This window comes from Nomascus leucogenys, chromosome 14 (genome assembly GCF_006542625.1).
Source record: "Nomascus leucogenys isolate Asia chromosome 14, Asia_NLE_v1, whole genome shotgun sequence".
NCBI classification, from domain to species: Eukaryota; Metazoa; Chordata; class Mammalia; order Primates; family Hylobatidae; genus Nomascus; species Nomascus leucogenys.
This window is the reverse complement of record NC_044394.1, coordinates 8,872,903-8,888,195: the sequence shown is the minus strand read 5'-3', so window position 1 is coordinate 8,888,195 and position 15,293 is coordinate 8,872,903. Positions and strand designations below refer to the sequence as shown.

Sequence of the window (15,293 nt, the reverse complement as noted above, 5' to 3'; positions counted from 1 at the left end):
GGGCCTAAACTAATCGACTTAAAGGTACATTGTGGTTTAAGTAGGCTTCTGTGGCTTAGCTGGGGACCTGATATTATTGCTGTCATTCCTAACACAGACCACTCCATCACTTACTGTATTGAAAAAGTTATCTCTGTGGTCTACACTGACTCTACTAATCTCAGGATGGGGCCACTGCTAAAACTTCTCTGAAAATCCTCTATTAAAGCTGCCAAGGAGCTGATACGCAAGGCCCACAGGAAAATCATCATTTTCTAGGCACCTCTTTTACAGCACTGGAACCAGGTAGGACTTCAAATCCATCCACCTGGTAATAAAAACCAGCTTGGATACTCAAGAAACCATGCTCCTTCATAAACAAAATCAACCATTCATCTCAACCCTGGATGCAGGGTCTAGTGTTGGTTTCGGGGGGTTATACGTCAGATGATAATCCTACATGATCTCTAGAATTCTTTCAGCCTTTAAAGTCCTGGTTCCATGTAGTAGTGATGCTCTGCCTGCCGAATCCTGCCTCAGGAGAAAGTATCCCTCTGTCAACCTTCAAAACGCCCCATCAGGTCAGTGGCGGCATTAGATTCTCATAGGAGTGCGAACCCTATTGTGAACTGTGCATGCCAGGGATCTAGGTTGTGCACTCCTTATGAGAATCTAACTAATGCCTGATGAGCTGAGGTGGAACAGTTTCATCCCAAAACCATTCCCCACATCCATGGAAAAATTGTCTTCCACAAAACTGGTCCCTGGTGCCAAAAGGTTGGGGACCACTGCTCTAGAGGAATGGAAGAGCTACAGAGCCTTCTGGCAATGCTTCGTGAATATCATTTATCATAACTAGGATTTTGAGTAACAAAAATACGGGCAGTCTCCAACATGCCAAGTCCAAACACTAATACTTTTTTTTTGAGACAGAGTCTTGCCCTGTCACCCAGGCTGGAGTGCAGTGGCGTGATTTTGGCTCACTGCAACTGCTGCCTCCCAGGTTCAAGCGATTCTCCTGCCTCACCCTCCCGGGTAGCTGGGATTACAGGCGTGTACCACCATTGCTGGTTAATTTTTATATTTTTAGTAGAGACAGGGTTCGCCAAGTTGGCCAGGCTGGTCTTGAACTCCTGAACTCAGGTGGTCCACCTGCCTCAGCCTCCCAAAGTGCTGGGATTACAGGTGTGAGCCACAAACACTAATACTTTTGAATGCTAACACTATTTGGCCTTGGTGCTGCCTTCAGTTGCTTTCATCTGAAACGCTCCTTAATGGGCTTTACTGTATTTCTCTGGATTCTTCTTCTACCTCTGTTTGAGCCTCAATCTCCCTGGCTGTTCTCCTTCCATCGTTCTTGACAGTGCTTCTGCCATGTGCCTCTGACTTCTTGTTCCTTTGGGCCTTCTTACCCACACCCTCTTCAAGCCTTCTAAACCTGTGCCTTCTACTCCTGAACCCTTGACCCATTTATAAAGGATGTCTCCACGCTGGGCACAGTGGCTCATGCCTGTAATCCCAGCACTTTGGGAGGCTGAGGTGGAAGGATCATTTGAGCCCAAGAGTTCAAGACCAGCCTAGGCAACATAGTGAGACTCCCATCACCTTCATTCCTGTTCCTGCTTCCAGTTGCCCAAGCAAGAAACACCCTTTACGCTCTCCCTTCTGTCATACTTCATTTGTCCCCTAGATAGTTGGTTCCGCTTCTTAGATGCACCCTCCCATTGCCACCCTCAGTCACCAGCAGCAGCACTGTGAACCCCATCCTCTCTCATCCTGGACTACTGCGACAGCTTCCCACAGGTCTCCCTGACTCAGCTCTTCCCTCTCCAGCCCATTCTAGAATTCTGTTTATAAAACACAACCTGATCACACACTTTCACATTTCAAAACCTCCAGTGGTTTCCTAGTAGCTTACAGGACATGATCCAACCCTTCAGGTGGCACCAAGTGCCTGGGCCCAACTCTCCTTATATTGTCATCACCTCCCCACCCCACTCCAAACCTGTTTCCTACAGATCAAACTCAGTCGTTATCCTGTGCTCCTTACATTATTCCAGCTCCTATAATGCCTTACCCTACCTTCTCTGCCTACCTTATTCGTTAAGGGATGAGTAAATGCCTGCTCATCCCTTGATACTCAGCTCCAGTAGGACCCTAGCAGAGCTGGTGGTCCCTTCTCCCAGCACACAAGAAACTTAATTTTTCTCTGGAATGGCATTTTATCACACTGGTCATGAGTCTCTATCCCCATCAGACTGGGAACTTCTTGCAGTCAAAGGTCCAGCCTTCCAGATCCCTCCAATCCCACCCCCAGTAGTGTCTATAGGACTCTCAGCTCCAGCATACTGGAGATCCTTGATAAATGTTAACTGAGTAAAATGAATGGCCATCAGTGAAACCACACCGCCACGTAAAGCTGGTATTTTTTAAATCGCCTTAGTTTGCCACTATCCAGTACATTTAAAATATCCAATCTGGGCATTACATGGGACTCACACACCACTAACGCTCTACAAAGTTAAAAAGCCAGTAAACTCTTGTGATGCCAACTCATTTGGGCCGGCAGATAGAGTCTGAAACTCAGTAGGGCCATGAAATTACCCGGATGAGCCACACCACACGAGCCTCTGATGCTTTTACCTGGCTGCTGTCTGACAGCAGAAACGTTTCCTGCTCTGCCCTTCACACAGTCTGTGCATGCTCCCTTGGGTTAGCTTCCCAAGTGACTCTCCCAGGCGGGTAGGGACTTCTAGACCCCTAGTGAAACCCTTAGAGTTCCAACCTAGGAGTTTTCTTCCAAGGTGGTCCCCACAAGACCCCCAGGACAGTCTGAGCTGCTACCCCAGGCAAGAATGAGTCACAAAAAAATGAAGTGTCAGACTTGATTCAGGCCAAGAAGGCGAGGGATCCCTCAACCCTGCCTTGACTATGCAGACAGCCAAATGTGCCCTTTGCCTCCAGCCCCAAGAGACTGCCGCCCTTCAACACCAGTACCTTCCTTTTGTATTTGATCATGCTCAGAGATGATAATCCTGGTTAAAACAAAACAAATAGATTTTTCCCATGATCTGTGACCCAGAGAAAAATCTGGTCTATCTCTGTCCCCAGATAGGGCTATACTTAAAGTATAATGAAAAACAGCCATTTACAAGATCTATGAAGAAAACAAGGTCTTGGAAAATAGGGTAAGAGATACAGCCTATCTTCAGAAGTTACTGCACCGGGGAACCCTCCCCTTGGCCTCGTCCAGCCCCAACTAAGTCAGGCTCCCCTATGCCACACATATAGCACTATCCGCAGCTGTACTTTTACTGAGGTGATTATTTGATTGTCATCTGTGTTTCCCACACTCAAATATCTGCTGAATACATGAATGTGTTGTAGACTCTGGGCACTGTGTGACCTTGATTTCTGTTTAAACTGCTGGTCCCCCAGGGCACAGTTGGGGCCCCAATTAGCTACAAACCACCCATCCTAAATCTGTCAATACAATTCTGTTGTTCAGCTGTCAGCATGCCTTTGGCTTTCTGACTTTAATCTCCCAATTCAAATAAACCCAAAACTCTAGACTCTGACATCTGTGGCTGGGCTCCCTGCCTTTCCGCAATTGGAATTTGGAAATTGAACTTTTTAAAAACTGAAGAGCAAAAAAGGGAAGAGGCACTTTCAAAAGGTTGCTTGTATGTCTAAAGACCCAGCCATTGCCAGCCTAAAGTTGGAAGTTATTTTGTTCTGGGAATTATTAAACTGTCATCCAGTGGTGCCATTTACTGAGGGAGAGGAAAGGGGTTGGGGTGGGGAAGGGAGGAGACTCAACTCTACAGCACATTTCTGGGTTTCTTCTCTGAATGGGAATGGCAGATAGATTTTAACAAGAATCGAAGTCCCTGTCCTCCTTCCACCCTCCTCCTTAAAAGTGCTTCCACCACGTGCCTCTGATCCTTTGAGGCCCAGCAAATGCACGCAGCCTGTTTACCTTTTTAATGTAACTTTTTTTTTTTCCGGAGACGTTGTTTCGCACTTGTTGCCCACGCTGAGTGCAATGGCGCAATCTGGCTCACTGCAACCTGTGCCTCCCAGGTAGCTGGGATTGTAGGCACCCGCCACCACACCCAGCTAGATTTTGTATTTTTAGTAGAGACGGGGTTTCACCATGTTGGCCAAACTGGTCTGGAACTCCTGACCTCAGGAGATGCACCCGTCTTGGCCTCCCAAAGTGCTGGGGATTACAGGCATGAGTCACCACGCCCGGCCTTTTTTTTTTTTTTTTTTTTTTTTTTGAGACGCAGTCTCGCTCTGTAGCCCAGGCTGGAGTGCTGTGGTTCGATCTCCGCTCACTGCACGCTCTGCCTCCTGGGTTCAAGCGATTCTCCTGCCTCTGCCTCATCCTGCCTCAGTCAGGATGGTTTCCGCCCACCTTGGCCTCCCAAAGTGCTGGGATTACAGGTGTGAGCCACCGCGCCCGGCCACCTTAATTTTTTAAAGTTCCGCAAAACGGCCGGGTGCGGTGGCTCATGCCTGTAATCCCAATACTTTGAGATGCTGAGGTGGGCAGATAGCCTGAGGTCAGGTGTTCCAGACCAGCCTGGCCAACATGGCGAAACCCCGTCTCTACTAAAAATACAAAAATAAGCCAGGCGTGGTGGCACACGCCTGTAATCCCAGCTACTTGGGAGGGTGAGGCAGGGGAATCACTTGAACCCGGGAGGCTGAGGTTGCAGTGACCGAGATAGCGCCACTGCACTCCAGGCTGGGCGACAGAGCAAGACATCGCCATTTCAAAAAAAAAAAAAGTTCGGCCGGGTGCGGTGGCTCATGCCTGTAATCCCAGCACTTTGAGAGGCAAATCACGAGGTCAGGAGTTCGAGACCATCCTGGCTAACACGGTGAAACCCCGTCTCTACTAAAAGTACAAAAAATTAGCCGGGCGAGGTGGCAGGCGCCTGTAGTCCCAGCTACTCGGGAGGCCGAGTCAGGAGAATGGCGTGAACCCGGAGGGCAGAGCCTGCAGTGAACCGAGATCGCACCACTGCACTCCAGCCTGGGCGACAGAGCAAGACTCTGTCTCAAAAAAAAAAAAAGAAAAAAAGTTCCAGCTGGGCACGGTGGCTCACGCCTGTAATCCCAGCACTTTGGGAGGCCAAGGCCGGTGGATCGCCTGAGGTCAGGAGTTTGAGACCAGCCTGGCCAACGTAGTGAAACCCCATCTCTACTAAAAATACAAAAATTAGCCGGGCGTAGTGGCAGGTGCCTGTAATCCCAGCTACTCGGGAGGCTGGGGCAGGAGGATCACTTGAACCTCGGGGGCGGAGACTGCAGTGAGCTGAGATCATGCCATTGCACTCCAGCTTGGGCGACAAGAGCAAAACTCCATCTTGGAAAAAAAAAAAAAAAGTTCCGCAAAATTAGTTGTTTCTCGGTCAGACTTCCCACTAGATTGCAAACCATTCCTGGCCATGGTTAATCAGACATGAGACCATGTCTGGTTAATCACCCCTCATACGCAGCCCAAAGCTTGGCAAGAGGAGCTCAGAAAGCTCAGTAAGGCTTGGTTGGAGGAAGGTAGCGAGTGAGGGCAGTTTGGGAGGGAGGCCCTGGAACAACCGCAGATAAACCTCCAGGATTCTACAATTTATTAATTCCCTGTTATGCGTCTATGAGGGGTCATATCTCAATTAATCCTCACAACAACCCAGGGAGACAGGCATTATGATGAGGACCCCTGCTTTCCAGACACAGAAAAAGGAACAATTTGCCCAAGATCACACAATTGGAGAGGACCAAAACCAGGATTCAAATCCCCTGTCCCTTTCCAAGTAGATCCTTCCTCCCCAAACCAGCCAGAGTAGGGTCTGAGGAAGTGCATTCTCAGTCCCTGAATTCCTTCCAGAGATTCAAGCAGAATGGGAGAGTCTAAGTCAACTCAACATAATGCAAAATGAAGACGCCAAGTTCTCTCTAAACACCCTCAGACTCTCAGCTCAATGCTTCAACATTAACTTGCCGAAATGGGAGAAAACAAATGAGGGATGGGACAACAGATTAGGCACAAGAAAAAGGGAGTTTTCAGCTCTTGTTATACCTCTCTGCTAAGGAGGTACTTAGCTTTAAGGCTGCAGTTAAGCATGGGGTAACTTTTCCTCAAATCCTAACAGAAACAAAGAGCCCTGCGAGCAAAACAAACTGCAAGCCCTATTTAATTTAGGTTTATGTAATGTGCACGTTTATACCATTAACGTAACCAGTCCTGAAAGTTAATTCATTTCTCTCTTATGGTCCACTTGGCAATGGGTCAACGTAGGGAGCGACCCCCTACAGACAAAGAGCAAAGTGGTAAAAGAAGAAACAAAGAGGTGGGGGGGGAGGGGGGGCACACAGATATCCTGGATGACATGTGTGGGGCAACACAAAGGAAAAAGCAAAAATACAAAGAGCAAGGGCAAGGGTGCCAAAAGCCAAGGCTGCTTGGTAGCTCCTGCCAGAGGGATCAACCACGACCTCAGTGGTTTCCAGACCTCAGTCATGTGTGGGGTTGGCTGCTTTAGAAGAACCTGGGAAACAGTTTTTCAGGGGTTGTTACTATTTTCTTGTTTCTGTTACAAATTCCCCATCCTGAAAATTCTGATTTTGTAAGGCCTTTAGTGGGATGATGAATTCTTAAGGCAGCCAGCTTCGAGAATCCCTAGAGATAGCCTCCCCCCTGGGGACACCTATGATCTGAGGCAATTAGCCGTTGTGCAGCGCTCTTCACCCTTACTGTGAAGGCAGTCACGGTCCACTCCCATGGAGTGCTCTATCTGCAGCCATGGTCGCTGAGAACTACATCCCAGTGCCCTCTTTCCCCATCTCACCTGCTTCCTGAACATTCCCCATACACTGCCTCTTATGTTCACGCCTCGGTGCCTTTGCACAACTGTTCCCCATGGAATGTTTCTGTATGTGTAAATCCTCTTCATTCTTCACCAATCCATCTCGAAAATAGGGATCAAAATATTCCTGATGGGCAGGATCTGTTCCGTGCCTACACTTATTTGCCCCAGGTACTCCTGAACAGAATGCCTTGAGAAAACAAAAAACAAATCACTAGAAAGGTCAGTATTTTCTAGAACTAAAAATTTCATATCAGGTAAAACAAAGCCACTTTCTCTGGTGCAACTAAACTTGGTCACCGTTCACACCCAGAAGATCCTGTTTGAGCCTCAGTGGCCCCCATATGCCAACTGGATGTCAAGCCTTCCTTTCCCAGTGAGAAACAGACAAAGGAACTCCAGACACTGGAGGGTAACCTCATTTGGAGCCAGCAATCCAGTTTCGAATCAAAGCCACTCAGTCTAGACACACTGCTTTTAAGACCACAGGGGAGGGCTGACTGCTCTGTAGCTCAGGAGACCCAGGTGTTGCTGACCCATCCAGGTAATAGGAATGCAGGTGGCAGTGCTGCACCTCGCAAGCAGAATGCTGCTCTGCCTCGTTCCAGAGAGAAGGTAGACTCTGCCCAGAATGGAGACATGGGCTACTTAGGGTTTAGATGAGGAGCTGGTATTATTCCAGAATGTGCAGGAGTAGGAAGAGGCCTTGGTCTGAGAAACAGAAGGTATGGTTTATAGCTTCTGCTTTGCCCTAATTAGCACTATGTCTTAAATCAAGTCCTTTTTGTCTGTTTGAACCTCAATGTTTATATCTCTAAAATGTTAACACCTAAACAGATTTTAATGCCCAACCCAGTATATACCTAATTAATAGAAAATAAAAATTACAAGGTTAACACTAGAAAAAGCTAGGATGCAGGGCCCTACATAGTCACTAAAAGCAGGCCAAAAATTGGACTCTGTACTTCCTGGTAGCCAAAGCAAAAAGAGAAATACGATGCTATAAACTTCCAATTTCCACAAAAAAGAAAAAGCATAACAGGTTTTCAGGAGAGGCAAAGCTTTTCAGAGACACTAGGTTCTAAAATAATTTCTCCCATGAACTTCTTAAGGGGGGCATTGAATCTGTAGCTAGTCTTCAACAATATAAACCCTTATAAGAATTACAGTAACAAGTTACATAAAGCTATTTCTGACAGTGTCCTTCCATAAAGCAAAGGGCAGACACTGAAGCCCAACTCAGTAAAAATAACAATGGAGGGGCTGACATAATGCCACATGCAGATGGCCCAGCCTCATCAAGTCTAAAACCAAGCAGATAGACAACATGTCCTTCCAAAAACTTCTGTAACTGTCACTTCTTCCAGGTGGGTGTTGGGCAGCAGTCAGTTTGCGAATAGATGGTTTCTAAACTCCATTCCAGTTCAAATAGATGTAAGTGGCATTTTCAGTCTTCACTTATCTATTAAGAAGTCCTCCTCTGACCCCACCACACACTGTCCACTCCCAAATCAACGGATTGAGAATGGATTCCTCTGAGCCAGAGAGAGGGGAATCCACCTATTAATATTAGTGCTGTTATTAATAGCTAGCATTGAGTGCTTAGGTGCCAGGCTCTGTGCCTGGTTTCCCCTGCAGTCTCGTTTAATCCTCACATCAGTCCTGTGTGATGCAAACTATTATTAGCACCGTTTTAAAAATAAGGAACAAACATTTAGAGAATTTTAGTAAATTGCCAAGGTCACAGAGCTAATTATCCAGGTCTTTCTGATTCCAAAGTCCAGGCTCTTAGCCCCACATATAGTGCCTCCTGGTATTAATGAAATGTGGTTACTGATAGAAATGCTAACATCTGTTAGAAGAAAACAAACAGTGAGGCCTAGAATAAGGTTATTGGGGTACATAAGAGTTATTATTAATGACAACAGAATAACAATGGAGCTTTTGGAGCCTTTGCCAACCTATAAATGGAATAAAGGAATGAAAACTATTGTGAAAAGCAGAAATAGTGCAAGTGAAAGTAATTCTGAGAGAATACTATATTATCCCAGAAAAAGAGAATTATCTTTTCCTCTTCTCTTAAAGTATATTTCCTCCTCTAGAGATTCTAAACCTTGGTTCTCTTGGTCATTCATGCATTCAACCAACAAATATTTATCCAGTGTCTACTCCACACCAAGCATTTTCAGCAGTAAGCAAGACAGAAAAGCTCTCAAGCTTCTGTGTCGGCAAACAAGTAGATGATATATTTCCAGATGGTATTAAAGTGCTTTGAAGAAAATAAAGTAAGGGGATTAAGAGAGGCTGAGGGGCAGAGAAGGGAGGAGCTGTTCTAGGTAACTGGTCCGTCAGGAAGTAGGTCTGAGAACCAAGTGAGAGTCAGCCATGCAAAAATTTGGAGAAAGAGCCAGGCACCGTGGCTCATGCCTGTAATCCCAACACTTGTCAGAGGCTGAGGCAGGCAGATCACCTGAGCTGAGGTCAGGAGTTCAAGACCAGCCTGGACAATATGGTGAAACCCCGTCTCCACTAAAAATACAAAAATTAGCTGGGCGTGTTGGGGTGCGCCTGTCATCCCAGCTACTTGGGAGGCTGAGGCAGGAGAATCACTTGAACCAGGGAGGCAGAGGTTGCAGTGAGCAGATCACACCACTGCACTCTAGCCTGGGCAAGAGCAAGACCCTGTCTCAAAAAGAAAGAAAAGAAAAATTTGGAGAAAGCATCCTGGAAAAGAGTTACTACCAGTAGAAAAGTCCTATGACAAAAATAAGTATGGCATGTTTCAGAAACCTCAGAAAGGCGAGCTTTGCTCAAGCAGGAAGAAGCAGAGTGGACAGGGTGGGGATTGGTAAGAGATGAGGCAGAAGATGGGGGAGTAGGACAAGCCGTGTGGTGCCTACAGGGAAAGGAATTAGATTATATCTGAAGGGCAATGGGAAGCCATTGGCAAATTGGCGACAAGGGAATAGCAAATTCTGATTTACTTTTAAGCTCTCCAGTGCTATATCCACAGCTCCCAGGTAAACACTCAGGCAGTACAATACTTCACAGACTCAAGTGTATCACCTTTTGTTAAGGACAATGTCACTGAAAACTAACAACTCTAAAAAATATCTTTAGCTTGCAGGCCCTGGCTGGCTTTCCATCCTTACAGACTCAAGTTGAAAATGAAGCTTCTTCCTTTTCCAAAATTTTATACCTTTTTATGCTCAGGGGAATGCAGTTGTCAGAGCACCTAGTGGTTTGCGTGACAAACCCTAAGGAAATAATTTACAATGGGAATTGATCACATCCTCCATCTGAATCTCCCTTCAACATCTCTTCCTTCTGGCTTTTCCAATCCTGGGACATCTTATCCCTTGCCATCCTTTTGTTGCTTTCTTTTCTCCATATGCTCAAAACTAAACATTCTGAATGTGAGCTGCTTGGTCAAACTGAACATTATTAATTTTTAAATTCCCACGCTTAATGCTCCCATAAGGCACACCTTTAGCAAGAAGGGCTACAGTTGAAGTTGAATTTGGATAGAGTCCTTTTTGAAGCTAAATCGCAGCTTTCATTAATTCAAATAAATGTATCCTACCAATATGTCTGGACACAATAACTAAGAGGGAAAAATCTAACCTGAGGCTGCATCAGGTGTGTGTGTGTTTGTGACTGAAGGCAGCGATAACAGCATCAGAAACTGGATGCCTAACAAGATTCACCTGCACACAGGGACTGGGCCATCACAATGGGAAGTAACCAGAACTGGGGTAGCCCAGGAGGTATGGGAACTTGTGCCTCTTATTAAGACCCGATGGTAGACAAACTCCTGACTCCTCACCCCCCCAAATAAAAAGAGTCACCTGCCTACCTTTCCCCCAGGCTACACAGTCTGGAATACATGGATACTAAACAAAATCAACCTTTTCTTCAGCTGGCCAATTGTGAATCTCCCAGGCACAATGACTGTGTGGCTGCCTCAAAACCGTGAAAATCATTAAGACAATGAAAAATTCACGTAATCTATGAACAGCACAGCAACTCATGCAACTCATCAGCACTATTCACATCTCCAACCCCCACACCTAGAAACATCTCCTGGTACACAACACTGTGCAGCAGCCCTCAAACAGGCTGGAGTGGAGAGGGAGGGATACCAGTCTCTTAAAGCCAACTGCTTCATGGCAGTTGAGAACAAACAATACTGTGCCCTTAGACTTTTCAAAGCCTACGCTAGTGTGATTGACAGCTGAGTGATTTGGGGATTGCAGAGTATGGGGTCACATACCTGACTGCACTTCAGAGCCAAGTTAATACCTTTCATTGTTCATTGCCTCCAGTTCCCACTAGATCAGGGGCTCTTATCAAGCACCTGCATCACAATCTCATGGGTCCCCTGGTAAAAATGCAGATTCCTGTGGCCCACTGAAAATAAACATCTGCGGAGTAGCCTGACAAACTGTATTTTTAAACACTACCCAGGTCATCTTTATACACATTTAAGTTTGAGGACCTCTGCCCTAAAGCGATGCTTCTTAAACTATGGGTCAGGACCTGCTTGGTCAGGAAATCGAATTAATGGGTCATAATCAGCAGTCGATTTTTTTTTAATGAAGTAGAAAACAAAACAAAAAAAAACCTTTAAAACAGAGCACACTGCAGGGAGTAAGGGTAATTATTGTTCTCTGAGGCCGGGCGCAGTGGCTCACGCTTGTAATCCCAGCACTTTGGGAGGCCGAGGCGGGCGGATCACGAGGTCAGGAGATCGAGACCACGGTGAAACCCCATCTCTACTAAAAATACAAAAAATTAGCCGGGCGTGGTGGCGGGCGCCTGCAGTCCCAGCTACTCGGAGAGGCTGAGGCAGGAGAATGGCGTGAACCCGGGAGGCGGAGCTTGCAGTGAGCAGCCGAGATTGTGCCACTGCACTCCAGCCTGGGCGACAGAGCGAGACTCCGTCTCAAAAAAAAAAAAAAAAAAAAATTATTGTTCTCTGAAACTTATTCCAGTTACAGACCTGTATGCAGCGCAGGTCCCACTCAAAGTCTAAAAACCATGCTCCTAGAGGGAAGAAGGAAAACAGTTTTCTTGCGCATGGTGTTTATTTTCCATTTTCCACCCCTAACTCCAAGCTTCTTGATTTTGGTTCAAGCACAGAAATATCAAGACAGATGCAAGAAATGCTGTCATTGAATGCTAACCTGCGGCGGCAAAGCCCAACTGAGGAAGCGGATGAGGCTCCCACTGCACTCCTGCCTGAGATCCGATCATGGAGGTGGGGACAGGAGATGGTGCCAAGGGGGAAGTCTTCACAACTCTCCCCAGGCTGGGCCTGTTTCTGGGTAAAAGAACTTGCAGCCACTCAAAACACAGTTTAGAAGAATGAAAATGTTCCTCACCGGAGGCGAGACTCAGCCACTCACAGGCCCTGTGGCCCCCAGAGGCAGGAAAGCACAGGGGAGCAATAACCATGTGAAATCAAGTCCCACCCCAGAGTCAGTGAGGCGGTTTACTGAACTTCTTGCACCTCTAATGCTCTGTGAGGCACAGGGAAGCTGACCGCTACCCTTCTTGCCCAATGCTTTGGAACAAGGAAGAACAAGGAAGGAAGGGCAGGGAGAAAAAGACAGCTGTCTCGTTAGCTTTCAGATTCACCAAAGGCAAGGACTTACTCAAGAGCCTCCCAAGTTGCAAGGACAGCAAATCAGCAAGGAGGCCAGAAAACAAAAACCCTAGCAAAGGTTCGGAGCAGTTCCCTGGGGCCATTCACAGCGGCGGGACTGGGGGGCGGGCGAGGATGCAGCACCGCACCAAGCGGAGGAAAACAAGACACTCGCTCACCTGGCTTTTTAAACTCTCGCAGCTAAGACTGAAGGCAGAGGTGGCAATCTTCCGGACGAGAAGTCCAAAAGAACAGGTGTCCCCCACCCCCGCACGCCCCCAAGACCGGAGAAAAGCCCACCACTCTGGGAAAGACACCAGAGGAGGTCGGCGGCCAAGCAGGGTGAACTGGAAGTGGTGAAAGGTCGGGGCCGCCCCTAAGCGCCAGCTCCGGGGAGGCGCTCGCGGCAGAGGCCCCCGCGTTCCGTCGGGCAGGACCTCGCGCCCACCCCCTTGGCAAGGACACCGGGGAGGCGCCGGGACGCGGCCAGGGAGGAACTCGGCTGCGGTTACCTCGACCCCGGTCGGGGCAGACGACGCGCTCGGATAAATTTCGAGGGCGCCCAGTCTCACAGTGGAAGGCCCCCCAGGGCGGCGGGCGGCGCCCCTGAACCCAAGTGTCCCCAGGACTCTCCGAGGGAGACGCGGCGTCACAAGAGGACGGAGGGCGTCCCCAGCCCCACCCGGACCCCATGGAGTCCGAACCCGCGGGGACGACGCGGAGGAGGAAGCGGCGATCCCAGCTCCGCGCCCCCGCCCCAAACCTGGCCCCGCAGACTCGCCCAGCCGCTGGCACGCGTCTCCCACCCCGGCCGGGGGTCCCGCGCCCTTGGGCTCCCTCCACGGGCGGCCGCGGGCCCGGCAGTGTTTGTAAACAAACCGGTCACGTGGCCCGGCGGCCGCTCCCCGCCCCCGGCGCCCGCAGCCCCCACGGGGACCCCACGCGGAACCGAAGGCGCCGCACCCCCAACCCCGCGCAGGCCCGGCCGGGGGAGTCCGGGGGCCGGGGCCGGGGACCCAGAGCCCGAGCTGACAGCGCGCCCCACGCCCACGCGCGCTCGGCCCGCGCCGCACTCCGGCGCACTCACCCGGCGACAGGCAGCCTCGTCCGGCCAGCGCGGGGCTTGGCTCCGCTGGGGTGCGCAGCGGTGAAGCGCGGCCCGGCTGGGGCTCGTGCTCCCGGCGCGCTCTTAAAGCCACAGTCTCCGCCACCGCCGCGGCCGCCACTCCGCATCCCTCCGGGTCCGGGCCGGGGGCTACCCCGTGATGGACGCGCCCCCGCGCCTATCCCCTCGGCTCAGCACATAGCAACACGCCGCGGGTTGGCCGGGCGCAGCCGCAGCCCATCCGCGCGGAGCCAATCATCGGAGGACGGAACTCCGCCCCCCGCTTCCCCGACCGCCCACTCCCCCACCCCTCGGCCCGGCCCGGCCTGGGCTAGGGGAGAGCGTCTGGTTCGGGTCCCGCCCGTCCGGGCAACTTGCCGGAGGGGCAGGGACCCAGCGTGACAAAGCTGGGTGGGCTCTCAGCGCCTAGGAGGAGGCCGTTTATTTGGGTTTGGGGTTTGTCCCCAGGGCAGGGCTGGGATTCCCAGAACCTGGATTGTATTTTGGGGCGGGGGGATTTGCAGTGCTTCTTGGAGGCTCAAGACAGTCATTTCTTTCTTACGTTTTAAACCTCGCCCTAAGCCATAGCCTAAGTTACCAGAAGTGGCCCTCAGGACCCGGGGCAATTGAATTTAAAATGATAGTGCTAGTTCCACCCAGCCCACCCATGCCCTGCTCAGAAGCCAGGCATTTCCCCTCTTCTCTCTGCCCTGCTAGTAATTTCGGCGAATTAAAAGTACGAAAGGGGCTTGGAAGAATTGAAGACCGCTCTATTGCTGCTAATTTTCCATGACTTTCAGAGGCAGATGACGGTAATTAGAGTGGGATGGTCCGAGTGACCAGAGGGGAGGAGTCCACGTTCTGGGTCACTGGGGTGGTGCTTTTCAAGGAAGAGCAGGTTAAAAAATAACCTAGTGGCAGTCAGGAAACCAGGGAGGCACCAGGTGGGTGGAGTGGGGCAGTTTCCCAGCAGGAAAACAGGACAGTTTGGTAAAGAATGTTGGCACGGACAAGGTGAACAGAGCAGGTCCTGCCTTTCACTCAAGACACTAGGGTTCCGCAGTTCCTCTGGGAACTCCTCCTCCAAGGAAATTAGTGTTTTACTGTGCAGCCATCAGGATGTGCGGTGCTGCAGGAGGTGCAGCTGACTCCCCGCCTTCCACACACTGGTTTGCACGTACACCCAGAATTCTGGCTCACCTGCGTCTCCACCCAGCTGTCTTTAAAATATGCTTGGTCAACCAAATTGTATTCAGTTAATATCTATTGCATGTGAATCTAGTCCCCAAAGTTAGTAAAAACAACAAAACACCCCAAATACCTCAGTATTGTGGGGCTGACATATCAGCCTCAGATTTGCAGTTTCAGTGTAAATAGAGGCTATGTCCTGCTTCACAAGTGACTAGTTTGGAGAGTCTAAAACGGGGGGAAAAATGCTTTCAGATGAGAAGGAATCACAAACAAGAACTGTTTAGCATTTAATCCTTAATCTAAGATGTGATGGATTAGATTAGCAAGAGCTTGCTGTCTCGCCCTGATCTGCTTCTTGAGCAAGTTTCTTTGTCTCTCCAGGCCTAGGTTTCCACAGTTTAAAACGAGGAGGGTTGAAATAGGATGATCTCAAGTCCCTTCCAGCTCTGAAATTCTAAGTAGGGCCAGAAAGTCATGTTTGTTACAACGTTTCCGCAAT

The 15,293-nt window shown here is 49.3% G+C and overlaps 2 protein-coding genes across 2 annotated transcripts in view; one reads left to right on the top strand and one right to left on the bottom strand.

Annotated features, from left to right (window-relative positions):
• YPEL2 (yippee like 2) overlaps window positions 1-13,776 on the bottom strand; it is a 67,828-nt gene extending 54,052 nt beyond the window's left edge. The window contains exon 1 of the mRNA XM_003272332.4: window positions 13,586-13,776. The gene's annotated coding sequence lies outside the window, so the exon portion shown is untranslated. The remainder of the gene's footprint in view (window positions 1-13,585) is intronic.
• The window catches only part of LOC100584258 (TBC1 domain family member 3G-like), a 275,592-nt gene that overhangs the window by 203,154 nt on the left and 57,145 nt on the right, over window positions 1-15,293 (top strand).